The following is a 26,117-nucleotide window of genomic DNA, read 5'->3' as shown; positions in this document are numbered from 1 at the left end:
CACAAAGGAACTTTGCAGTTATCTGTCAGGTTGTGTGGGAAATCCCGTTGCGACCTCAATCCTGAAAGGGTTAAAAAGCTAATGGATTATATTCATGTCACCCTCATAATAGCTAACCCATGTGACATCAACAATCTATCCTGAAGTGTGTGCTCTCAAATAGCTTAACTTAAATGAAAAAAAGTTGAAATCTTTGTCATCACCTCACATCAAGTAAATCATTTCCTAACCTTTCGGAAAATGAAAAGTTTAGTGACTACTATTTACACACTTTGAATATTTTATATTTGAGTGGTCATCAGAGTTTACACAAATGATTGTATATATCCATTTCCAGTCAACAAATATCAAGGTATCTGTGTTATGTGACGGTTAACATTTCAAGCTTTTCTGTAAAGGTGACGTTGTACAAAAACCATAAAGACTCCTGCATATTGTCCGAAGGTCATTTAGAGATTCTGAAAATAAAATCATTAGGGACAGCCTCACAGAAGCGGGGTGATGACTTATGATTGAAAAAAAAAATTATGTGGTGGCTTAGAACCCAAAGCCTCAATTATCACATGAAATAGTTAATTTTGTTTTTGTTTTGGTCTTAAACACAGGTTTCTAGAGTATTAAAAAAATCCTCATAGGTTTGTTAAACCTTTAGCGGCAGATTACAGCCTATGTTTTGTCTTTGGTGAATAGCTGTTTGTCTCACTTTATTTACTTGGTATTGGGTATTTGTCAATGTCATTTCATATCTACAGAAAATTCTTACGCTCTATGGAGGTAGTGAATGTGTGTGTGCGAGTCTGCCGGAGGTCACATGACGGTTTCATCCTATTTGGTGAAGCAGCTTGACTTTTTCTCCCCTTGCTTTTGGTGATGGTTGTGAGTGCAGAAGTTGATTGACAGATGCATGCCAGAAACCCCCATTCTCCTTTTCAAAGACAACATATGATGGATTGCGATCTCTCAGCCCAGCAGGACACGGGGACCATGCAAGCTGTAATTGGTCAGGTATGGAGTCAGCCATTTCTCAACTCCCCTTTTTTCCACAAGGGTCTCACCATATGATTCACATAATTCATATTTACAGCACCATCTTTCTATCTGTATCTTCAGCTACCTGCCAGCGCAGTGCTTGAAAGTGCGGGAGGCAATAGGCACCCAGTAAATCTAGCCAGGGAACCTCAGCCTCAAACTTCCATGCGAGGCTTAACAAACAAAAATTCAGACAGCAGCAACAACAACAAAAAATCCAAGGACAAATCTAATTTATAATTTGGTCTGGACGTTTAAAAAAAAAATCTATTTTTAAGAATTTATTTTCTGTCCAGATCGTGATCTCTGAAAGAAAGTGTAAGGAGAGAATAAGGTGCTACGTTTCCTAGGTAGTAGTTAAAATTGTTCTGTTCCATATTTTTATTTTGGCTATATTCTACGTCTCTCTCTCCCTCTCCCTCTCTCTATGGAAAACAGAAATCTAGGAATACACGTGCCTTTACTTCTAACCCAGATAATGTGTGATTGAGCCTGGTAAATGGTCTTGGCGGCTGCAGAAGGGGCAGGCTGCAAATTAAACACTGCCACACTCTGAAAGGTCCAGGTGGTCTGGTCGGCTTCCTAATGCAATCCAGCACCCCAGCGTTAATAAACAGCTCTATTTAGTTCCTCCTCCCTGGATCCAGGGAGGTGAACTGATCTGGGGCTGCTGTGATGAAATGCCAGAAGAATCTCTCTCTGAGGCCTCACAAGCTGATTTTTAGAGCTTTGCTGTTCTGTCGTCTTTGTCTTCCAAATGGGTCAGTGAGTCTTGCTCTTTCTGTTTGGCGCTTTCTGTGCAATCGGTACTTTATGTTTGTGCTTAAATGTTTGCGTCCGTAAGCTGAATCCGAAGAGGAAGGGATCGTTGTATTTTCATTTGCCTTCAGATAACTGCTGTAAAAGGAAGGGTGATTTTTCTATGATGGGGGTGGGGCGAGGAAAATGAGAGTATATGTGTTTTCTTTCTTTCTCTTTTGGGGAATGTATTTTTGATCCATTTTTTTCTAAGTTATCTAGGCTTACTTATGAACTGTTAACTCAGCAATCAGAATGTGGTTACGAATATTGATAAACTCTTTAAAAGTTTTGTTTTTTTCTTTTTTGTGGCACACTTTCCAATCAAGACAAGCTGGCAAAGTGATGATGTGAAATTTGTTTGCTGTATGTTTAATAGCATGGTGGAAAATATACCATTTGACTCTGTTTTCAACCAAATTATAGCGAAGCACTTTAGGGTTCTGAAAGCACATGGTTTATTAATATCAGCATGCTTCATAATGTATTTTTAGATGGGAAATGTCAGATATATAATACCATGTTTCCACAGGCTCACACTATTTTAAAAGCAGTAGATAATCTGCTTCAATGGAACAATATTTAAAAAAAAAAACTTCCAAGTTGGTTTTTGTTATACAGACAGAAAGTGAAGTCTCTGGGCATACATTTGGCAGGAGAAAATATATAAAGACTGATTTTATATGCTGTTAATACCCACTTTAGTGTAGGTGTTCAGTGATGAGCAAGTAAGTATATCAAAGTTAGCTAAAATAATCAGGGCATATAGAATTAATTAAATAGCCTGCTAAAAAAAGATGACCTTTTCGTAGAAAAAGAACACTGGAGCTCCTGATCACAGTTTTGTCCTGTTTAATAAAACTTTTCTTGGGTTGTAAACATGCTCTCTCTTCTGAATGTCATCGTAGGGCCATAATACTGAGCAAAATTACTGTATTCCATCCCCAAGTGAAAAATAGGAGTGCCTTTCGTAGACATTTCCCTTAGTTGAGAAAAGAAAGCTTGTTTAAAAAAAAAAGATGGGAGACATCTTTCTAAATTTTTATGCAATACTGTTTTTTGGAAATCATTGCAAAGGTATATATACTTTTAAAAGGTTCAAATATATACTTTCAAAAAGGAAATCGGCATACATTTTACAGACACCAGATTAAACTCCTAATTTGCCAGGGTCTAAAAGTGGTGGTTATTATTACATGGCTCGGCATTTTGTACGTTTTAAAGACTTTGTATGTCCAGGAATTATACCCATTAATGACTTGTTAACAAATACTTTCTAAGTACTTGCATCAGAGTAGCCACATGGTTTCTGGAGAGCTCATTTCTCATAAATTATTTGTTATAAAAAGGCTCAGGTACTGTTGTCAAGCTGGTAAATTATAATAGTTGTCATTCTGCAGGTTGTAAAAATTTTCTGTATTAAAAATGTGCAAACATAAAAAATGTACAAACTAAAATGCTTACTTCTTCTGAAACTGAAACACTCAGAGGCGAAAGGAAAGATAGCATACTGTCCCATATGCATCTATAGAAGTAAAAAGGAAGAGGGCATAGATTTTTGAAATGATTTAATTGTTATAGCACAGATAAAAATATTTACCCAGATGATGACTTCTAACAATAACCAGAATGTGAAAATAATTTTTTTTACTGCTTTTCAGGCAATCATAATCAAAAATACATGTTTCTTTTAAGCTGTTGATTTCAGTACCCTCCTTTGCCTACTCAGCAGGTGCGAACAGTTCCGTTTGGTAATGCAAATGTTAGTTCGTCCTCAAATACATATTAGAATAAAAATTATTTCTGTCCTTCCCCCGCGGCCCCCCACCCACGTTCTTAATTCTGGTCCTAAGTGGATTTGGGTTGGAGGAGCAAATAACCGATTTTCAGTGGTATTTTCCATTCAGGATACTGAAAGATTCCCATGAAATATGATCTTTAGGTTTTTCATTCATCTCTAAGATCAAATATCCAGTTGCTTCTACTGGAGAGAAGAGTAGACTTCTCTGCGCTGCTGGCCATGATCCAGCTGGAGAGAGTGCACTGACTCTATGGAGCACATATTGCCTCATAAATGTCTTTCCCCCAGGATTTTCTCTCCCCCAAGCAATTAAGCAGTCTAGTACTTAAGAACAAATTCCCTGCCTGGGATATCAAGATCAAGAAACTTGGTTCATTCATACAGTTCTTGGAAATCATCTGGATGTTTGATAGTTATCTGTGGCACACTTCCTAACCCTTGGAACTATAGGGTGGATTGTGGTCTTCAGATGATTTTTCAAATCAACGCAAACTAACCAGTTAAGTAGGTTCTGAGCCATAGGTATGAACAGCATTTGAAAATGAAGGCTCGCATTTTCACCCCTCATGGTTATTAAATGTTTACTGCAGTTTTCTTTTTTGCAGACCCGAGCTTGTGAGTGACAGATTAGTTCATCAGTATTACAGAGCTCCTGGTTGATGTTGTTTTTTTTCCCCCCTCATCTCAGGCAGACGGGTCACCGTGTCCAATCCTCCTTCTGGCACTGCTGTCCCCAGAGGACCCTTGGCCAGCCTGCCATCTTGATGCACAGGCCTCAGGGTCTGGGCTGGCTGCACGTTTCCTTATACTGGCTTCTGCAGATATTACAGAACAGAGGATATTAAATTAGTTGTTAATAAAAACAACAGATGAGGGAAATTAGATAAAAATATTTATCAAGCATATCTAAGAGTTTGCTAGGAATGGGGAGAGACACCGCCGGGTAAAAGCGCTCATGGGTGTGCTTCCAGGGGTCATGGCTGAGAGGTCGGCAGAAGAGCGGAGAAACCATCCTTGGTAGGACAGGAAGCACAGTCCAAAGCTTTTGCAATTGCAATTTACCTTACCAGTAAAATGGGTATTTTTTCCCCGCAGGGTAAATTTAGACAATTCAAAATGTTTAAAGGGGGCACGTTCGGAAGTAAATGCAGTTATTTGAGACAGTGCTCGAGAGTGTGCCCTAATGGCACGGAGGGAAAGTGCATTTGGCTGAATAGGATTTCGGTGCATGTTTTCTCATGTGAAGCTTTTAAAATCCCAAAATATTTCATTGTTCTGGTCGTAAAGCAGTTTTGCATGTGGGTTTATTTATACCCTGTTCCTGAGAATGTTCAACATGGCTCTCAGAGCAACTGCCTAACTAGTCCATATTCAAGCTGAAAGGGAGTGGAGGTGGCCCAGGGAGAGGGGCCCCCAGGGTGTGTAAATAACACACTTGCTTATTCTCAGTCTGTTTCCACTGATTTTCATGCCCTTTCTATAAACATTAAACCTTAGGGCTAACCTCACCCTGTTTCACACATGCCAAGCATAACTCTCATGTGCTCTAAAAACTCATTTTTGTAGGTGTGACTGCCCTTTTCATATGAAACCAACCTATCACTTCAGCAAATTTATATATGTTAGTGAGGTGAAATTGTTGTTTGGATTTAATTGAGAATCCTGTTTTTGAGGGCATTTAGGCTAAGAGTATACAGTTTACTAAAAAAAAAAACTAATGAAGGTTTATTCTTTCTGAATACGAAATGGTGCTAGTATTCCTTTGTAAGGAATTTGTACCGTGGATTTGTATGTCTTTCTATGGATTTCTATGGATTTCTTTCTATGGATTTCTATGTCTTTCTGATGGACTCAATGCTCCACTCAGAGGAAAGTTGGTGTTAGCTTTTTGTATTCTACTGGATGAACTCAATTTTTATTACCTTTCAAATATTTTTAAATTGAAGTTCAGTATGCTACCTGAGCAGGTGTTTAAATGGTAAAGCCAGTCCTGCTCACTAAAGTAAGGGTGTATCCGTATCGTAATGATACTGTACAATAAGGTCAGTATTCATACTAAACCAGAGCAGGAAAGCTGGTCTTGAAACCATACTTTCTTTTCTGTTTTTAAGATCAATTAATGAAACTCCCTCTATCCAAGGATAAATTTCAGTGCTTAAGAATTTAAAGCTTTTGGATTCACATCGCTAGAATATAGAGAGAGGTTGCTGGAACACTGAAATATGCATGTTCAATGTAAGACAGTTTGAATTTAATGTGTTTCGTGTATATCAAATCTGTGGTACTTGTTCAGGAGACAGGTGAAGGAAGGGTCCTTTTGTTGACAGTCTCTTTGCTTATGTAAACTGCATTTTACCAGACAGTTGAAAGCATCTTTCTGTTTTCATCTTTATTGTTTGCCAAAATTAGAATATAACTCACGTGCCTGCAAATATTGAAAAGCTCCACTCTCCCTTGCATTGTGATATCATACAAGCTGTTGCTTTTTTCTAACACTTGATTGAGTAAAGGGTAAGGTTGTGAAAATAAAATGCCAATATCAAAGGATCGGACTTGAAGAAAAATAAGCAAAAAGGTAAATATTGACCATAATCTGAACACTAGCAGAAAATTTAAATGACACAACTTTTAAACTCATCTGTATTTCGTGGCCAAACTTTTACCTGGGAGATAGGAGCTGCTCTCACTATAATTTCACACCTTCATTTATGTTCTTCCTTTTCTTTCTCCCTGCCTTCCTTCCTTTATGGGGGGGACGCAGGGAGGAGGTGAAACGTATGCCCAATAGAGTAAATTACTGAGTCAAAACTTGCTCTGGGATCACATGTCAATACTGTGTTGAGTCATGTTGCCTTGAGCTGGTCCAAAATGATAATCAAGATATGTACCAGTTTTGCCTTTTGCACAATTCTTCTGAACCCTAGACTGAAGAAAGAGCTGTGAGAACCTGTCATTACATTTCACTAAGATTCATTTTTCTTTCTATTATTTTCTTGCTCTTCCCACTTCTACAACGTGAGCCAATTATAGGTGAAAACTGCCTAATTTTTATGGGATACATTCTTCCTGTTTTGCTCTCTGCTTGTGCTGTTTTCTTTACTCCAGCAATAAATGACCACATTATTGTTATTTCAGAGCCACCACTCCTAAATATAAAACCATTGTATGCAAGGGAGGGCAAAATACTTGAAAGCATTTCTGATTATTAATACTAAAGGCAGCTCTCGAGGTGTTAAACCAGTTATTTTTCAAGTTGGTTGGCTTCAGAAAATAGCTTTTTGTTTTATCACTGGCTTTAAACCCCCCATGATATGAAGGACTCTTTCTTTAAAAGATCGAGATTAGCTGTTGATACTTGGTACTGATTCCGGGTGAACTGTAACCCTTTTCCCTTCAGTCACATTTTTCTAACCATAACAACAAGAAAAAAAGAAAAATGAAGATCAACAGAATATTCTAAATTTCACCTCTTTTCCGTCCTCCTTACCACCCCCGCCCCCATGCAGGGGGTGGCTTCTTTCAGTGGGAAAAGATGCCCGTACAATTCCCAGCTCCCCCCTCTTAAGGTCAAAGATGCAAATAAATGTGTCCACACCTTCAGTGAAGGAAAAGGAAATAGTTACTCAAACGCACTGCTCTGGTATTTTGCTCTTTTCCTTCACTGTCATTTTCCCCTCAGCTTTCCCTCTCCTCCCCGCTGTAATCCAGAGTCAGTGTGATGAGTAATAAGTGAAAAGTGAATCCTCGTGGGCTGCCCAGGCAGCAAAGGGCACCGGAGAGAAAGGCAAGACCTAGAGCAAAACAAAGCAAGACGGAGGCAGAGAACTGACCGACACTCTGGATTCTGTAGTTAGTGTTTTTGTTGTTTTGTAAGCTGATGTCGTGTCGCCTGGCGATTTTAGATCACCGAAATAAGCAGCGAAATGATTACTTTAGGACAAGACAAATACAGTTTTAAAACAAAGCCAAAAGGAGAAGAAAAAAAAAAAAAAAGAAAGAAAGAAAAGCTTCACAGTGTTTTTGCCACGGAGCCACGGAACACGAATTTTTAAGATTAAGGACCCCTTTATTTGGGGAGCTTTCTGAGAGTTTAACCAGTGCTTAGGTGCTGTGGAAGAACAGCCTTATTAAAAGGGATGTTTCCCGTGGTTAATATGATGCTGACTCAGCATGTTTTATAACTTTGATTGCTCATGAATAATTACAAAGTGTTTCAAGAAGAACACATCTATGTCTCACACCTAAGACCTAAACACTTGCAGAAACAGATCTACTTTAAAAAGATTAAATACTTTTTCAATGGTGTTTTTTGCATTGATCAGAACTCAGACCAACTCCTCTTATTAAAAACAAAGTGCATCATTTACAGAGAGGTTAGTTTTCAGTGCAGAATTCAGGTACAGATTTTTTTAATGTAATACTTTATTACTGAGAGTAAGAGGCAAAATACTACACCAGCAGAGAGACATGGATGTCAGAAACCCTAGTTGATATTGAAGGTATGTTAAAAAAAAAAAAAAAAAAAAGTAGATATTTCTTAAATTGTCAGTTGTATTCTTTCAAAATTGGATGCCAGCGTGGGCAAGAATGGGGCCAGGTACACCGTCCTAGGCTATGGCGGGTCAAAAGACAGATAGAGCCAGTTAATTTTGTGAGCCTTAAATAATACTAGAAAACAAGGCTCTCTCAACCTTTTAGACAAAAGGTTGAGAGTTGGGACAAACGTAAACCCCTGCTTAACGTGCACGAATAAAGCCAAGAACATCAAGCTCATTTCACTTAGTGTCAGCCCTGATGATTCATCATTATGGTCAGAGCAAACTCCGGTCTCTGGGCTGAAACAATTTTATCCATTTTTTTTTTTAAACAGAATGTTCCAGCTTGGATCTTATATCCTTAGGGTTACAATATTGAATTCTGAATCTGGAAACTTAATCTTGCAGCCAGATTTGACAAGATGCTGGTTGAATGGGAGGCAGAAGTGATTGTAGGATGAAATGCCCCAGGTCAGAATTTGGGAAAAGAAGAGATTTTGTGGAAATTTGGCTGTGTTAGAAGAACCCCAAATTTGAAAATTTCTCACTGCTCATATCAGCAGATGGTGTTCAAGGGTCTGAAAAGTACATCACTGGCTGTATTTATTTTCTCTGGTTCAAATCTCTCTTTAACAGAGTTGATTTTCATACATTTGAGGTGTATTTCGGAGTGTTTCACTAATGTTGCTAATGTAAAGGCATTCATAATAATATTCAAAAGGTTTCTGGGAGCGAAGATGAACGTTATTGTCCAAATCCAAGGCAGTTATACTGTGTTTCTTGGCAAAATGCAAATACTTGATTTAGTAACTAAAGTTTCTTTAAAAAATTTTTTTTATAATGTTTATTTATTTTTGAGAGAGACAGACACAGTGCAAGCAGGGGAGGGGCAGAAAGAGAGGGAGACACAGAATCCCAAGCAGGCTCTATGCTGAGCCTTCAGCAGAGTCTGATGCGGGGTTTGAACCCAGGAACTGTGAGATCATGACCTGAGCCGAAGTCAGACACCCGACTGGTGCCCCAAGTTGTTTCTTTTTTGAAAACTTTTTCCATGTGTAAACGAATCTATGTGTAGATTTCCAGGGACTAAAGGATTTGGAGTGAAAATGAAAGTGAGGCAATCTAATTAGTGAACACACACACCCGCACGCACATGCACACATACTCCCTAGACATTGTAGAATACTTATTCAACCCCTAGTAATATAAAAATATTTTAACTGTTTTCAATTTTAGTGCCTGAAAAAATTATGGTAGGTGTTTATTTAAAATACTCTTCATTTCAAGTAAGCTGTTCAAGCAAATGGAAAAACACTTTACAACTTCTAGAAATCAATTGTAGAAATTTGAGTACATAGTTGATCACTATACTGTAAAAGGATGATTATTCTGGTAATGATGTTGCCATTACATGGTATGGTAATTTCCTTCCAAAAACAAGGATGCTTTGTTTTGCATTCTACTCCCATTTCAGAGCTACTTTCTACAAGTGCTGAAACATACCAACTGGGATTGTTTTCTCTCTTTCTACAATTATCCATCAAATAGGAGTTAAACAGCTAGTTCAGGCGAAGAGTGGAGCGTCTGAGTAGAACATGAACGTGAGCACAGTTGTTATATGCATGCCATCGGGACAAGCCACCTAGTAGAATCCTAAGAGTCTTTTAAAATTTTTTATTAAACAAATTATAAAAGTAATGTGTGCTTATAACAAACAACAGCAACAACACAGAAGAATATAAAGTGAAAACTGAACTACTCCATCATTCTACTCCCTGCAAATAACCATCATCAATAATGTATTATATTGTTCCAGAAATTTTCTATGCACATAGGAGCATAGAAAATCTTCAAACACTCCAGATTCATGCTGTAGACAGAGTTCTACAACTTTCACATTTTAAAAAGATACCTTGAACATCTCATATTATTACGAATAGATTTCCATCCTTCTCTATAGTATTCCCTTTCATGGATATACACTGACTTATTTAAAAACAGTTCTTTTCTCTATTGAGATCTAACTGACATACAGCATTATATTTGTTTCAGGTGTATGATATCATGATTCGATATTTGTGTGTATTGCAAACTGATCACCACAATACCTAGCCAGTTCTCTCTTGATGAACATCTAACTTTTCAGAAATAAGTCAGTCTCTGAAATAAGACTAACAAATAGAGATGTTTCATCCCTCTAGGCACACACAAAAAATTCCGGAATCTTCTAAGCAGAGTTTGCTTTACCAAAAGAACTCGTAGGTAGTGTCTCCTAAGAGAAGGTGATGAGTGATCTTAGAAGAGAGGGATAGCTTTATGCCCCAAGAATACTTATTCATCATTTCGATATTGAACACTCAGGCCAATGAAAGTAGCAATAAAAATCACAATAGTGTATTTAGTGACAAAGAAGTAAGAACAAGAGATAATGACACAGGGAGCCGATTCTCAGTCAGATACGTTATGGCTCTCAGACTTCTGGGTTTGTTTTAAGACACCAATTCAGCTGAACAAAATGCATAACTTATTTTCTCTCATGGGCCTCACTGCTATTTATTAAGATAATTGACAGAGATATATGTTTCCAATGCATGATTCAGTTAGTATACCTAGATTAGTGAAAAAGAGACCAGAAGAAATTCATGGTCATTAATGTCAGTTAAATTCCTGTTTTCTATATTTCATATTGTCAGACTAATCCTTCAACCATGATTCATAGGTTAAATAATGCAGTCAGGAGAAGGGCCGAATCAAACCTAATCAGACATAGCCCTTGAATTCAGGTAATTTAGGGTTTTGGTAAGGTGGACAAAACATGTACTCCTTAAATACTGAAGAGAATGTGAACGTTTCTTTTGGGATATCCTGTGCTCATTCATCTTTACCACATCACTTCCCATATACTAAGGAGAAAATGAAGTGGGTAAATGAAATCTTATTTGTATGAGATGGAGGTATGAGCTGCCTGGGCCATCTTTCCCAGCCCAGATTCCCAGAACTGATTCTGGGGAGCTGCTGGTTGGGGGGTGGGCGGTGCATGCTTCCTCCGCTCTCCCTTCTTCCCTACAGAGGCTGGGACAAGTAACCTGGCCAGGAAACAATCATGCGTCATTTACAAGTTTAAAAGTAGCTGGTTCCGTACGTGAAGCTCAAAACTAGCTCCCAAAACAAACTGCAGAGCAAAGCTTTGGTCTTAGCGCTCTTATCTGAAGCCCACAACTCTAAGAAGTTAGGCACAAATCATCCCTCCCATTTAATGGCAGTGGACACTGGCTCAGAGAAGGTTATATGTCTTCTTCACAGCCATATTGCCAGTTAATAAAATAAGTGAGTTTGAACCTAGAAATCCTTTCTAAGGGTTCACCGTTTTCCTCTTTTCCACGTCTTAACCCTGGCTGCCCCCTAGAACCACCTGGGAGAACCTTGGAAAAACCCACTGGTATGCAAGGTCCATCCCCAGAAATTCTGATTGAGTTTGTCTGGGTAGGGCCTGGGTAAGGGCATTTTGAAGAAGTTTTACAGGTGATTCTAATGCACTCTATTATAGTGCCTCTTAAATTTCATGAATGTTATTTTAAGTAATAAAATGAAACAATAAAGATTAAACAATGTCACCCCTGATGCACGCTCAGGTGCCCACACACACACACACACACACACACACACACAAAATCATAAATCCACAGCAGAAGAATCAGTGTGTGCGTGTGTGTGTGTGTGTGTGTGTGTGTGTGTGTGTTGTATGTTTCAGTGGGAATCTTGAATCTTGTAAGCTTTGCTGAATATCTAAGATAGTTTTTTAAAGTTTATTTATTTATTTATTTTGAGAGAGAGAGCACAGGAGGGGCATAGAGAGAGAGAAGGAGAGAGAGAGAATCCCAAGCAGGCTCCACACTGTCAACACAGAGCCTGATGCAGGGCTCGAATTCATGAATTGTGAGATCATGACCTGAGCTAAGTCATGCTGGACACTCAACCGACTGAACCACCTAGGTGCCCCTCTGAGATAATGTTTGATAGCATTTTTTTTTATCCAGAAGAGAGCTAGGTACTTAGCCATCTTAAAAATAACACTAATAATGATCTACCAATTCGTAAGCACTTACCAGGTGCCAGGAACATTATAAACATAATGTAATCCTCATGATATCTGTGGGGTAGTTACTGTTACTACCTCCCATTTTAGTAACTAGGAGGCTGAGGAATTGCACAGGGTCACTTGTCACCTGGACAGCAATTGGCAAAGCTGGATTTGAACTAAGGATGTTGGAAGCCAAGGTGTAAACCCTTTAATCATACATAAAATCACACAACTGAAACATGGCCCTAAACGTTACCTGTGGAAAGTATGGTTCTTAGTATTCTTTCATCTTATGATGAAGGCAGATTGTGTTGCAGAAATGTCTTTTGTTTCTCCCCTCTCTCCTTCTCGCCCGTCTCCCCTCCCTCCAGCCTCTACCCTCCTCCTCCTCCTCCTCCTCCTTCTCCTCCTCCTCCTCCTCCTCCTTCCTTTCTCTCTCTGCCTCTCTTTCCCCCCCCCCGCCTCCTCCTCCTCCTCCTCCTCCTCCTCCTCCTCCTCCTTTTCCTAAGAATCCATGACTTATTCATTTCCTACATATGAATTTTATTGTTGCTATCATTACCTGTTATGATTGGGCTGTCCGTGGTGGTCTGGGAAATGATTCTGTTACAAAACATAGAACAATAGAACAGATGATGACTGGAAGGATGGAGGAGTGAGTTGGTACTCTCTGGTAAAGCTTCCATGGAAGCAGTTGCTCCTATTAAAGAAGGAGTCACCCTGGCCTCCATTTTATTAGTGCTCTGGGAGATGTGACTTCAGACGCAACAGACCTTAAACAGAGTGCCCAATGGGTGCTGTTCTGTGTGTGTGTGAGGAACAAAATTCCCATAGACAGTTTTAGGGAAGGCCTGAAAGTTTTGAAAACAAATTTTGCATTATATTTTGTATATTATATTATATTATATTATGCTATATTATATGTAAAATGTAGTATATAAATATATAAAATAGAAAACAAGTTTATATTTTATAATTGTCTTCACTATTTGAATTAATGGTCTCAGAAACTCTTGTTTTTACCTTTTAGCTAATTAACATTCTATCTATACTTTTTTTTTTTTTTTTTAATTTATTTTTGGGACAGAGAGAGACAGAGCATGAACGGGGGAGGGGCAGAGAGAGAGGGAGACACAGAATCGGAAACAGGCTCCAGGCTCCGAGCCATCAGCCCAGAGCCTGATGCGGGGCTCGAACTCACGGACCGCGAGATCGTGACCTGGCTGAAGTCGGACACTTAACCGACTGCGCCACCCAGGCGCCCCCTATCTATACTTTTTAAAACTAACATTCTTGCTTAAATTTGAAATCAGAGTGTTAAATTTATTAGATGGCCTTGTTTTCTCTATTCATTCTTCATAAGAACTCAGCTCAAGTCTAGCCAAATGTGCACTGACACTTCTAAACTAATTTTTATAACCCAATTATATTTCTGTAATTACAGATTATGGTGGAGAGAAATCAGTGATTCTATCAAGGAGCTATTTCTTAACTCAAATTTTGTAAAGCTTTTAATAATATTGTGGCATTTCTCCTATATCAATTCTATTTTTTTTTTACATCAAGCTAAATAAAGGGTACCTTCTCCCCTGCTTAACTCTTTTCAATTAAATTTCTTCCTGTCGAGTGGCATTTTCAATATTTGTGGCTCTGGAGGGGAGAATGGGGCTGAAAAGGAGAAATCTACCCCATAGTTTAAAACTTTCACAAAACATTAATTTTGTTTGCATTTGTGTGTTAGAGATGTAGGACTAAGTGGAGTTTATTCTTAAACATCTCTTTACCCTTCACACAAAATTCAGTTACGTAAACACCTATATATGGTGTAAGGTTAGGAGACACTATGGCCATTTGGTGAAATGAATCACCACCATGGTCTTCAACAGAGTACTTACTGCTTTGCAACAGCAGAAGTGAACAGAACACTTGGTAACGACAACGTTTTTGCCCGAGCTTGTCACCTACTGTAGTGGAACACATCGTCTAGGTTGACCTGCCACCTCTTCCGGACCTACACCCCTTGTTTCCAAGACTACCCTGCATTAAGGGGAGGAGACAGGGCCATTGCTCAGACAGATGAACCGAGTCTCGATAACACCTCCCGCAGGGTCACAGCAGTGGAAGACGTTGGCTTAAGCTTGTGGAGAGGGAGTAAAAGCCAGGTGCACACCCAGCTGCAGAGTCTACAAGGTGTTCTTGGCCCACTTTTCGTCCAAGCCTCATATTAATGCACCTGAGGGGGGAGTGTGCATGTTTCAGAGCTTCACTTCTTGTCCATTTCCTGAACTGTAGACCCTCCTCGGCTCTGTTAGTTAGAAACAGGGACACATAGTGCTGCCTGAAAAATAGCAACAACAAGATGGTCCAGGGTGCTATTGTATCTTCTTCTGTGCCAAATTCAGAGCACACCAGCCTGGTGGGTGGTTTGGCACTCACCATAATATGGGTGATAAACTAACTTTTCCATGTACCTGCATTAGGCTGATCAAATCTGTCAGAGTGCTGAATGTCAAGATGTTAATGCCACCAGGAAGTTTGTCTTCCTTGAACAGTGTCATATAGAAGCCTTAATGGTAACTGAATTTTCTTATTTTACCCAAGAACACTGTTTATCTTCAACTCTTTCATTTTCTCTCCTATATTTACCCCAGTGGACCTAGTACACGATAAATCCATGAGTCCATAGTAGTCGCACATTCTTTTTTTTTTTTTAATATTTATTTATTTTTGAGAGAGAGAGAGAGAGCGTGCCAGAGTGTGAGTGGGGGAGGAGCAGAGAGGGAGGGAGACACAGGATCTGAAACAGGCTCCAGGCTCCAAGCTGTCGGCACAAAGCCTGACGCAGGGCTCGAACCCACAAACCCTGAGGTCATGACCTGAATCGAAGTTGGACGCTAAACTGACTGAGCCACCCAGGCGCCCTAATAGTTGCACATTCTTATGGCAGGATAGGATGATGGTCATGACCACAAAGAAACAAATACAAAGCAAATCAAATCTGACAATAGGGCACACACAAAAAAGTGAGGTTTATGCCTGAATGCAAGAAAGTAGGCAAGGATAGGAGTTGAAGATTTCGAGCATCAAGATATTTGAAGGTTTCTCACCTCTTCGCACCTCTCTTCCTTCAATATGTCTTGAAGCCATGTTTTTTTTTTTTTCTTCAGTTGGACCAAATTTTGATTAGAAAGAGAGTTTTAAAGGAAACGTTGAAGGCAAGTGACCATGCTACCTCCTGGTTATTTGGTTAAAGTCAGCCCGTGATGTTGATGCCAATTACAGCACAGGGGCTCAAATTATATTTATGAGCAAATGAAAGGGAGAATGTGTCTCTGATCCACTAGCCATGATTTAAGTTTAGGAAAAATTGTGATTAGATGTTAATATAAAATAAATAGGTGTCCTGTGTGCTCATTTCTTTTATTCTACTGGGGTTTTAGTGGGCCATTAATAAGATCCTTTCTTTAATTCCTGAGTTTATTTTCCCTTTATTACTTACAGAGCTCATTGAAAAATGTGACTTCACATCTGCAGCCAGATAGGCCCGTTCATTGCTCTTGACCCTACATTTTGATTTCAGGACAACCTGCCAAAGGAAAGTTTGGGTCTGATGAAGAGTCCCATTTATGCAGGATTTCTGCCTCCTAAGGGGAGTGGGGTATAGAGGGAAAAAATCAAATTCTTTATGGCTGTGGAGGACCATGAATATCGGACTCTTGTCACTTACCAGGATAACACAGAATTTCTCCTCGTGTGTGAGAAGTCCATTCGCGTGCAAACATGAGGCCAAAAATCGGAGTTTCCCTGCCTCACCACACGCTTTTTTTTTCTGGGCAATCGTGTGGCTTATTTTTGCAGGAAATGGGCAAGTTTGGTATCTTATTGGAGTCATTGTCAGTCAGAATCCAAAGGGTTTTGGACAAACTAAGGTCCTGGGATTTTAGTATTTTCAGTCTAGACTGTTGCACAAACGCTTCCTTTTCTTTCCTTTGCTGCCCTTTTATCTCTGTCTATCTCTTATTTGCTTCCTCTCTCCATCCCTCCCTTTCTCCCTCCTTTCCTCCCTGCCTTCCATTTTCCTCTCTGAGAAACTGGCCCATAATCATGTTAGACTAATTGAAGGATTTCCTAGAGACTCTACAGGTTTAGACTCTTGAAATTTTTTTTTTTACATTTATTTATTTCTGAGAGACAGAGAGAGATAGAGCATGAGTGGGAGAGGGGCAGAGAGAGGGAGAGACACAGAATCCGAAGCAGGCTCCAGGCTATCAGCACAGGGCCTGACGCGGGGCTCAAACTCACAAACCCCGAGATCATGAACTGAGCTGAAGTCGGACGCTTAACGACTGAGCCACCCAGGCGCCCCAGTTTAGACTCTTTATACTCAGCATCTTACCCTCCCCTGCCTCTGCTTTCCATAACTCATTTTTTTTCTTAAATGTTTATTTTTGAGGGGAGGGGAGGGGCAGAGAGAGAGGGAGACACAGAATCTGAAGCAGGCTCCAGGCTCTGAGCTGTTGACACAGAGCCCGATGCAGGGCTCGAACTCACCAACTGTGAGATCATGACCTGGGCCGAAGTTGGACACTTAACCGACGGAGCCACCCAGGTGCCCCCATAAGTCTTAAGTCTTTCTAGAGACACCTCCTGGCATGTTTGGGCTCTCAATTATTGCTTCCCAATGATTCCTCTATCACAGCTGTCCCTCTTCTCATTTATATCTCAGTAGAATGTTATTTCTTGTCTGGTGATTTTGAAATCTTGAGTTGCCTTTGCTCCATTTAGCTCCCTCTCAAAATTCCTTTTTTGGGAATTTTGTGTGTGTGTTCTTCTACTTGTTTCACTTTAGAATATGCAAATGGGACCTGAAAATTATTATTTTCCATGTTCATATTGATGTCTAAAAGGAGGGGCGCCTGGGTGGCTCAGTCGGTTGAGCAGCCGACTTCGGCTCAGGTCATGATCTTGGGGTCCATGAGTTCGAGCCCCGCGTCAGGCTCTGTGCTGACAGCTCAGAGCCTGGAGCCTGCTTCGGATTCTGTGTCTCCCTCTCTCTGACCCTCTCCTGTTCATGCTCTGTCTCTCTCTGTCTCAAAAATAAATAAACGTTAAAAAAAATTTTTTTAAAGGAAAGTGGCTTCCTCGCCTATGATTTCTTACTCGTATTTCATATTGCATTTAATTTAAGCAGCTGTCACCATAATATCCAGTGGATGCTTATTTTTGGCCCATCTGAATGTTGAATCTTAAAAAAAGGAAGGAGAGCTCCAAGGTCCTATTTAGTGTACTTAAAGGACAAAAGAGCAGTGGAAAATGAGGACACAACATTTTTGTGTTTCAGAAGTTTATATTGACTGGATGTTAAGTTGTATGTGGATCAAATAAATAAGACATGATCAAAAAAAAAAAAAAAAAAAAGCCTCGCAACTAAGGGACATCTCACAAGTCCGGTAGCATTTTCAGGGGTTTCATGAAAATATTCCTGTATTTGTTTAGCGGTAAAAAACAAATCTGTTCTACCACTTATCCACCTATACACATGTTCCTTAAAATACTACTCTGGGTGGAAAGCTTGTATTGCTTTACGCTTTAGCAGTATTTTATGCACCACACATCAATTGACTGTGAATAATTTTCATCTTCCTACAGTCTAGGATATGGATTATTCAAATCGTGTTTTAAAACTTTTAATACAAAAGGCCACAGAATATCCTGTTAAACCGGCAACTACACATGTGCTTACAAATTGAAAAAGTTAATGAATAAGGAATATAATGAATGAAGAGATTGTTTTGGTACTTAGAACACAAGGGCATGAGTTTTGACTCCTCTAGTTCATTCTTGAATAAAATTTTCTCAAAATAATGCACAAGTAAAGTTATATTAATGAACTGCTTTATGATTTATATTTCTGCAGCATAAGCAAATAGCAATATCTGAACATTTGACATCTAAGTGTTTTTTGGTTTTCCTGCTGAATTTAAACATAATAATGAAGAGAATATGTGTATGTATATATGTATATGTGTGTGTATGTATGCTTATTTTAATGAAATGAGTATTACTCTTCTGCAGACAAATTGAGGGAGAAGAAATATAGACATAATTAGGAAAAGAAAGAGTTTTGGCAGATCAGTAAAAAACGAAGTGTTGATTGTTTGGATGAGTCTCATGCAAAACAGTTATGAGTTTCAAGTTTCCAGTTAGAATCCCTTAATGTTATGAAATACGAGTGGTATCCAAAAAGAAAACCATGAAAATGTCAGGGATACTGTCTCAGGACAAAATGGGAAGTTTTCATGAGTGACAGGTTTAGGTTTATGGTTCCAAAATGACCCTAAAGGAAAGTCCATCCAGCATCCGCAGTGAGACTGACTAACATGGATATTTGAATTTCAGGATTTTACAAACACACACGCATGCATGCATGTGTCTTAAGTCAGTTTTCCGTACAGAAAGTCAGGTGCTTGAGTGCATGTTGCAGAGCATCTGGCCTCTTTTTTTTTTTTTTTTTTTTTTTTTAGTGTTTATTTATTTATTTTTGAGGGAGAGAGAGAGCACGAGCAGGAGAGGGGCAGAGAGAAAGGGCAACACAGAATCTGAAGCAGGCTCCAGGCTCCGTGCTGTCTGCACAGGGCCTGACATGGGCTCGAACTCCCGAACGCGAGATCATGACCTGAGCTGAAGTCGATTGCCCAACTGACTGAGCCACCCAGGAGCCCCAAAGCATCTGGCCTCTTAATACACAAGAGTAACAGCATGTTCTACAGGCTTGGGCTTCCCCCACCGACCCACCGACCCCACCCCAGGGAGGAGATGGTTGGTGGTGGTGGAGGATTTAATTCCATTCATTCCTTGGTGCCATTTACTGCCCTGGGTAATCTTCATCTCTTTTGTCTCTCCTAAAGTCATTTGTGGACTTGGCTGAACAAACTTTGTTCACCTGGAATTCAAAGTATCTGAGGCTAATGCAAAGACAGACCCATCAATTATGTTAGTGCCAACTCTTCTTCGTTAGTCCCAATTTTCCTTTGCTAATTGAGAATTGAATATTTAAAAAAACATTTTATCTTATTTTATTTTATTCTATTTTATGTTTTAAACCCATCATCCCTTTAGCCCATCCCCTCACTCACCTCCCCTCCAGCAACCCTCAGTTTGTTCTGTGTATTTAAGAGTCTCTTATGGTTTGTCTCCCTCTGCTTTTATCTTATTTTTCCTTCCCTTCCCCTATGTTCACCCATTGTGAGTCTTAAATTCCACATATGAGTTTAATCATATGGTATTTTTCTTTCCATATATGAGCGAAGTCATACGATTTTGGCTTAGCATAATATACTCTAGTGTTCATCCATGTTGTTGCATTCCATTGTATATGATTCTACCACGTCTTCTTTATCCATTCATGACTTGATGGCCACTTGGGCTCTTTCCACAGTTTGGCCATTGTTGATAGTGCTACTATAGACATTAGGGTGCATGGGCCCCTTTGAATCAGCATTTTTGTATCCTTTGGATAAACACCTAGTAGTGCAATTGCTGGGTCCTAGGGTAATTTTATTTTTAACTTTGAGGGACCTCCATACTGTTTTCCAGGGTGGCTGCACCAGTGTGCATTCCCACCAGCAATGCAAGAGGGTTCCCCTTTCTCCACATCCTCGCCAACGTCTGTTGTTTCCTGAGTTGTCCATTTTAGCCATTCTGACAGGTACGAGGTGGTATCTCATTGTGATTTTGATATTAGATTGAGAATTGGATAAATATCGCATCATCCCTTCGGTAAGGCATGGGCGCTCTGAGCTGCAGAAGGGCCCGTGGATAAGAACAGAGAAGCAACAGCCTGGAAATAGGAGAGGTAGGGGTGTGCTGTCATGGGGGCAGAGGGACCAGCAGTTGGCAGCTTCCAGGGGAGAGAAGGGGCCAATGGAAAGGAGAATGAATTATGCCTGACCCAGAGGGAGAAGGGATGGGAATTTAAGCAAGGAGACGCAGTCACCGGGACCAGGGTGCAGAGGGAGCGTTTAGACACAGAAACAAGGTGGTTGTCTGATTACAAATCACAGGGCACAGGGACAGAGCGGGACTAGAAGGCTGACATACATGAGTGCTCTTTATAGTGCCCATGACAGACGTGGTGAAGTAGGGTGATGACAATGGCCACCTCGGAGAGTTACTTGGAGGATTAACTAAGATCATTCGTACAAAGAGTGAAGCGCAGTGTTTGGTGCACAGAGACCACTACTATGCATTCTCTGTTTTTATGATTGTCATCCATTGACTTATTGTGCCTTCCCTCTCTACGGGAATTTTCCTTGTAGAAGAAATGGAAATGCTCCTCCACCTCTGCCTTCTGTGTGTCTATCACTCACCACACTTCTTGAAGCTCCTTAGCCACTTGGCTTTCTTTTTTAAAAATAAATTTTTTAAAAAATGTTTGTTTATTTTTGAGAGATGGAGCATGAGTGGGGGAGGGGCAGAGAGAGAGAGAGAGAGACAGAATCTGAAGCAGGCGTCAGGCTCCGAGCTGTCAGCACAGAGCCCAATGCGGGGCTTGAACTCAAGAACCGCGAGATCGTGACCTGAGCCAAAGTCGGCGCTTAACCAACTGAGCCACCCAGGTGCCCCACAACTTGGCTTTCTTGACCCTAACCTTATATTCTTAGTTTTCTCACCCCTCATTCTATTTAACTTGCTGCTTATTTTTTCTGCTTTCCCGAAACAGGCATTCCCCAAGGTTCAATCCTTGGTTCTCTTCTATATTCTTCTATATTCTCATCACCTTCAGTAACTTCAACTAACATTTCTCTGTGTATCTGTTGACCATATCTACCTGGATACTTGGTTTTCCCCTTACCAGCATCATGTTGGAGCCTAGACAAGTCTTTCCTACAAACCCACTCCACCTAAGAGAATAAGGATGAGCACTTATTAAACTCTTACTGTGTGCCAGATAGTGTTCTTAACTTTACGTGTGTATCTGACTCAATAGAAGTAAGCAGCTGAGCTGGGATTCAAACTCAGGCAGTCTGACTCTGTGTTTGTTCCTCTTGACCTACTTATATCTGTGGAGTAGGCCCAGCCTTCCATTCACCTTGGCTCTTCCCTCTCCCTCACCTCCCACATTTAATGAATGGACGGAGCTCATAGGATCTACCTGGGTTGGAAATCTCTTTGTCTAGTCTTGCTTCCTCCCTCTCTTTCAGACTTTTGTTCCTCTCACCTGGACTGCTGAACTAACAACTACCCTCTAGTCTCTCCGTTCCACATCAGTGGCCTTCAAACATTTCTACTTTCAAATACATTTTACATGAAAGCCCTAAATGTACAGCAGACAAAGGCAGTGGAGCTCTGATGGAAGTTGGGGAGGAACCCAGATTCCCACCTGCTCTGTGCTGACATTGTCCTCCATGGTGGCTCCTGGTGCCTCAGTGGAAACTTTGGGGTGTAGAATCCACTACTAAGCCAAAATATTGGATAATTTATTTATGACACAGCTCTCAGTGGACTCTCCCCGCCGCCCCCCCCACCCCCCGAAACATTCCATGGTTCAAAGACTTGGTGATGAGGTCATGGGGGCCCCACCCTCTTTTCAAGTTCGTTTGTGTTCTTTCATTGCCCCCACCAGGACTCTAAAGTCTAGTCTAGATGAACTAGACTATTATTTCCTTTTCTCAAACATCTGCAGTTTCTTTCTTCCATGCCTTTGACTTTGCACCAAATTTCTGTTTATTTAAATGCTGTTCATTCTTCTGAAACAACAGCTCCTCCAGGAAGCCTTTGCCCACTGGCCTAACCATCTGAACCCTGAGAACATGTTGTGCCTCCTTTTGGTATCCACCTTGTGTTTTGTGTTAGGATTATTGTAAACATGTGTTCTACTTCCCCTTTGATGATAACCTCTCAGGGGTTGTTCTCGTTATACGCTGTGGTGCCAACACTAAACATACAGCCTTAAACCAAGACCCACCAAACACAAATGTATTGCGTATAGTGAAAACAATTTAGTCATTTGGTAAGTATTGGGGGGTACTGGTTAAGCAAAGTTTTAGGCCCTGGGAATATGAGATCCCAGTTTTTATGGCATGGACAGCGGGTATGGACACATGTGAGCAGATATGATAAGGTCCTCCTCTACAGAAGTATACATTTCACACAGTTTTAGATGTTGTAGAAGAAAGAAGTCATCAAGTCCAGCTGACCCAAGTCCCTTGTTTTGCTCAAAGAGATGGAATGATTGGACCAAGGTCAGTGGCCAAACCTGGGTGAGAAAGACCCCATTGTCTGGGCATTATGTCATGGCTTTTAGGCCACATCTGATTGGCCCCTAAGCATAATATATTACTGGCTTGGAAAAATGTGTGAAACAGAGATTGTTCTTTGCAAGATTAACTTTATATCCTATTTTCTCTTCCACTTTTTATTTATTGAAATTTTTTTAAACATTTATTTACTCTTGAGAGAGAGAGACAGAGAGACAAAGCATGAGCAGGGGAGGGGCAAAGTGAGAGAGGGACACAGAATCTGAAGCAGACTCCAGGCTCTGAGTTGTCAGCACAGAGCCTGATGCTGGACTCGAACCCACGAACCACGAAATCATGACCTGAGCTGGGTTGGATGCTTAAGTGACTGAGCCACCCAGGTGCCCCTCTGTCCATGTTTATAATGATTGAGTCTTTTCTATTTTCCTCCTTCCCTCCCCTTCTCCACCCCTGCCTGCCCCCACCCCCACCCCAAACAATCATGTGAACAATGTATGTAGTTATGTATTGCTCTACCACTCATCTCAGTTAATAAATTACCCGTGACATCGCCTAGACCCTGAAACGTCCTGAGGTTAGGAGTCAGGGAAGGAATCTTCTCCCATATTCTTTATCAGGTACATTCTAGCTTGAGCTGTCTTAAGTGATTAAGGTGTGCTAGAGTGAATTTTAACAACTCAGGGAGATGGGGTTGCAGGCAGCTCCCAAAGAGAGAGGGAGCTTACGTGATACGTAACATGTTTCATGTTCAACAAACATACGTATATCTAGACATAGGTACATTTTGATATTTATTGAGATTTCATGGGACACATAGAACACATGGGACACATGGGACACATAGAAATACATTAGAAGATCTGAACATGTATAAATAAGCATTGAGAGGCTCTGTAAAGTATTTTTAATGCAAGGGGAATGTGAGAAACATTTAGGCAGTAAGCATGCTTTGACGTTAATTGTGTTAGTTGTTGAAGGGTGAGTTGGAAGGAAGCAAGGGAAGAAAGGTGGACCATTATGCTTAAAGACCCAACGGTGGAAAGCTTAGTAATGGGCATTAGAGGGTTATCTATAGGAGACAGGTGCCAGAGTTGAAGTAGTGGGCATTTGGGGGTCGATTCTAATAACATTTCCGCTTTACAGACTTCTCCACGTGACATTTGAAGAATGTTGTGGAAGGTTTCTGCACTCTAGCCAGACGAAGGAATTCCCCATTCTTTGTCGATCTGTGCAGTCCCACTGGATATATTTGCTTATAAGCTATTTGAGGCAAGGGCCATATTTTCCCACAGCCTCTAACACAATGCTTTACACATAGTAGGCACTCAATAAGGATTTGTCAAGCGTATGAATGCATAGGGTTTCCATAAAGGCATGATCCAAGGCTGTGCAGGTGGTTGTTCCTCCATTTTTATTGCCATTCGGAACTTACAGCTCCCCTAGCAACTATAACTTGTACCCCTCGAGCATACGTGGTATTTAGTATTTCTGTATGTGGTGTCAACTTTCATGTCGTAATATACTATATACGTAACTGGTTAACTTACAGTTGTTTTGGGAACCACAGGCTTTTTCCCATCTAAAATAAGCCCTTGCTAGCCATCCTAGTCTATGAAGAGGTAACATTCATCGCATGACCTTTCCATGCCTAACTCTCTCCCCCTGACCCTGGCCCCCCAGTTTGGTAGACACAACCAGTTACAAACATATGTTTTAGTTATAATGACAAATCTGTGCTAAATAGCCTTTTTGCTAGTAGCACTATGACATTAATATTTCTTTTTTATATTAAAAGTTTTTTAAGCTTGTTTATTTTGGGAGAGAGCATTTGCACAAGTGGGGTAGAGAGAAGGAGAGACAGAATCCCAAGCAGGCTCTGCACCATCAGCAGGGAGCCTGATGGGGTCGAACTCAAAAACCATGAGATCGTGACCTAAGCTGAAATCAGATGCTCAACTGACTGAGCCACCCAGGCATTAATATTTCTAAAGGCCACTTTTATACTTACTATTATTTTGTCAGGGGTACTTTTATATTATATGTGTATTTTGAAAAAAGGGATCAATTCAAGAGATGGTCTGGTTATGTGAGAAGGTCCTAGAGACAATGACATAGAACAAATATGTTTTCTTCTCCTTGTGCAACCAAAGATGAAAGATAATGGCTTTGTTTGCCTAAAGTAGATACCATAACTTTTCTTTTTCTGTTCATAATTACAAAAATTTTGACAGTTTCTTGAAGCCAAGAAAAATAACTACACTTCATCTTAGTTCTTCTTGTATTTATTTATTTTATTTTGAGAGAGAGAGAGAAAGAGAGAGAGAGAGAGAGAGAGAGAGAGAGAGAGAGAGAGAGAGACAGGGAGAGTGGGGAAGGAGCAGAGAGAGAGAGGGAGAGACACAATCTTAAGGTGGCTCCATGCAGAGCATGGGCTCGACACAGGGCTCGACCTCATGACCCTGAGATCATGATCTGAGGTGAAATCAAAAGTCAGAGACTTAAGCTGTTGAGCCACCCAGGTGCTCATTAGTTCTTCTTGTAATTCAGCTTTATGAACAGAAAGCCAAGGAAAGGGGGCAGTGTGCTGGTGGGGGTGTGGTATTAAAGGAAGTCTTATATCCTCTGATATAAGTCAAAAATGACATGTTCCATATTCTTTGTTTGAATAGACTGATAAATGAATTTATACCTAAGTGTTAATATGTGAACTACCACATAGCATTTATAGTTCATTTATAGTTTAAAAGGAATTTCATGGTATTATAGTATATTAACCTTCAATATTAATGTGATGATAGAGATTTCACATTGGGTAGGTGGGAGAGATGTCTCTGGGTGAATAGTTCACTCACCCCCTCAACCCATACCACTTAAAAGGCCACTTCCTCTGCCCTTATGCAATGCTTGTACTTGTTAGTGCCTGTATGGTTTGCAGGCAGTTTAAAAATGACCGCTTATGGGTCTAGTAGCACTCAGTTCCCATACTGAGACAAAAGATACTAGAAAGATCATTTTGCATCACAGCCAGTTTTGGTTTTTTTCTTCTCCTTTTCTTTCTGTCTTTTTTTTTTTTTTTTTTTTTTGCATTAGGTTAGAGTTCATAATCAGAGTTGAAGACAGGTCAGTGATGATTGATTAATTAATTCATGTGATTTTTATCGGGTACTGGCTATGGGCCAGGCACTACATAACGTATGAGAGAGAGAATGATAACCGAGATAATTGTGGTCGTCGTCCTCATCTAGATTGCTGTGTACATAAGGAAAGAAATGAAAAACCAGTGAAAAAGAAAGAAAAATACTAAACTGTAGTAACTACCAAGACGGGAATAAAAAATTTTGCTAAGATGGTGAATTATGATTGGAGGTGTAAAACCTACTTTTGATGAGGGGTTAGGGGAAGGCTGCGTTTAAGCTAAGTTCTGAAGGTTGGATGGTCATCTTGTGGAGAACAGGGATGGTGATGGGGTAAAAAGAGATGGGGATGATGCTGATGGTAGAAATGATGGTGGAGTTGGTGGTGGTGATGTGATAATGATGACGGTGATGGAGATTATAGTGGTGATAGGGATTAGGAGCCATGATGAGGATTAAAACTACTCTATGGTAAAAACA

The 26,117-nt window shown here is 40.2% G+C and overlaps 1 protein-coding gene across 1 annotated transcript in view; it reads left to right on the top strand.

Moving 5' to 3' along the window:
• Positions 1–1,653: 1,653 nt before the first annotated feature.
• POU6F2 (POU class 6 homeobox 2) overlaps positions 1,654–26,117 on the top strand; it is a 493,870-nt gene continuing 469,406 nt past the window's right edge. Inside the window, exon 1 of the mRNA XM_060632211.3 lies at positions 1,654–1,790. The gene's annotated coding sequence lies outside the window, so the exon portion shown is untranslated. The remainder of the gene's footprint in view (positions 1,791–26,117) is intronic.

This window comes from Panthera onca, chromosome A2, assembly GCF_046562875.1.
Source record: "Panthera onca isolate mPanOnc1 chromosome A2, mPanOnc1 haplotype 2, whole genome shotgun sequence".
Lineage (NCBI taxonomy): Eukaryota > Metazoa > Chordata > Mammalia > Carnivora > Felidae > Panthera > Panthera onca.
This window is presented reverse-complemented; position numbering and strand designations above follow the sequence as displayed.